This window comes from Halyomorpha halys, unplaced genomic scaffold (genome assembly GCF_000696795.3).
Source record: "Halyomorpha halys isolate HHAL.00 unplaced genomic scaffold, Hhal_1.1 Scaffold1095.1, whole genome shotgun sequence".
Taxonomy (NCBI): Eukaryota; Metazoa; Arthropoda; class Insecta; order Hemiptera; family Pentatomidae; genus Halyomorpha; species Halyomorpha halys.
In genome coordinates this window covers 135178-136746 of record NW_027106116.1, presented here as the reverse complement: position 1 = coordinate 136746, position 1569 = coordinate 135178, and positions in this window count along the sequence as shown.

Below are 1569 nucleotides of genomic sequence, written 5' to 3'. Positions count from 1 at the left end.
TTTTATCCCATCTACGCTACTTAATGACATGGATGATTCTTATGTCCTCTTCTAGCATCTGGTGATCATCTCAGAGACTCTGCTAACTTTCTTATTGAAAAAATAAATTTATAATCTATATCCTGGCATTTTAATTTTACCTTCCATTTTGTACCTCCTCAAAAACAATGTAATTGTAATAATTGGATAAAGGCATTTAATATAATTCATTAATAAGTATTATATAGTTTATTATTAATGCCAAAAAACATAATACTTCTATATAGGTTTACTAGTGGCCCACACTCTATATTTTCTATTGAGAAATTTTTAAAATAATTATTTTCTCACCAAACAGGACATTTATTCTCCTGTTGATCAAAGTATAATTTCTGTACCAAATAACAATGAATTTATTATTATGTTTAATTCATTGAAATAATGTTTTCCAAAAATTCTCCACCTCCAATTTAGATGTACACTGTTCAAATTGTAAAATGTCAGAGTCAGGCCCATAATTTACGTATTTGCAAAATCATTGTCACTATATATATGGTGAAACTTGTATATAAATAAATTGAATTTAAAATAGACTAGATTTAAAAAAAGTTTCTTGGTTTATCAATACTTTTACAGTGTAAAAAGGTGCAAAAGTTGAATTAATTTGCTGCATAGAAACTATTTCCTAAGACTTAATGAAGGAAAATTTATAATATTATTTCTTTTTTTTCACTTTAAATAAATTCAAAATGTCGAGTCCCATAAATAAAAAGTGTTATAAAAAATGGGTTTTATTATTTTGGTGTGTAAATAAAACGGTAGACTGCGACACTATGATACTGCGGAGAACAAACCAACAGGCAATTTGCTTTGTTCTAGAACAGTCAGGCATGGCATCCATTAGTAGACACAGTCTCCTTGTCTTTATTTATAAAACCCTCCTTACTTTCCACAACAAAGTGTTATTAGAAAGCATATTGTTGCATGTTTGTTGATAACGGACTGAATTTAAGCTGTATATTTTCCTGTAATTGCTTACTATTTTTTCTGTTTTTCAAATCCAAGAAAATGCAGACTCTATAAGAATTTCTATATAGGACAACACAGTGATCTGTAAAATTAATAATACCATACATACTAATTTGCTACAGCACATTTGCATCTTATTAAAGGAAAAACGCAGAGGACTAGATATCCTACTGATAAAATATATTATACTAAATTGACAAACAAACTCAAAAAAGAACTTAAAAAATTTAAAATGACAAATTTAATTGAAAACCTCACAACTAATGACAAATCTTTTTGGATGACCATTAAGAAGCTTTTTTAATCATCACACATCACCACCCTTGAAGAATGTTGCCAAAACTGGAGATTAAAAATAAATTCCAATAAATCCCACCAAATCACTTTTACCCTTCGTCGTAACCCTTGACTTTCTGCCCCACAGTATCCTTTAATAATACTCCACTCATTCCTGTGGAACAGATCCATTACTCAGGACTACATCTGGACAAATGACTGACATGAAATCCTCCTACAAAAATATTACAACATTTACTTGACAAACGGTCTAAACTTACAATC